Raw genomic sequence first — 286 nt, 5'->3', positions numbered from 1 at the left:
ACACCTCTGTCTTAAAAGAAGTTAAGTTGTAGGAAGATGGAAATACAGAAGCAGGTAGGGAGTTTCAGAGTTTACCAGTGAAAGGTATAAATCATTGAGAGTACTGGTTAACTGCTGTATTAGTGGGTTGGACAGAATAGGGATGAGAGGAAGGAGAAAGCCTTGTTATATATAATTATAGAACTAATAATCAACTGATTATTCAATTAATCACAAAATTAATTCTATTTAGGCAATAAGCTTTTAATTGCCTGCTACAGCATGTAAGGGAAAATGTTGATAAAAA

The sequence above is a fragment of the Portunus trituberculatus genome, chromosome 42 (genome assembly GCF_017591435.1).
Source record: "Portunus trituberculatus isolate SZX2019 chromosome 42, ASM1759143v1, whole genome shotgun sequence".
Lineage (NCBI taxonomy): Eukaryota > Metazoa > Arthropoda > Malacostraca > Decapoda > Portunidae > Portunus > Portunus trituberculatus.
The sequence above is the reverse complement of the archived record's forward strand: the minus strand, read 5'-3'. Positions refer to the sequence as shown.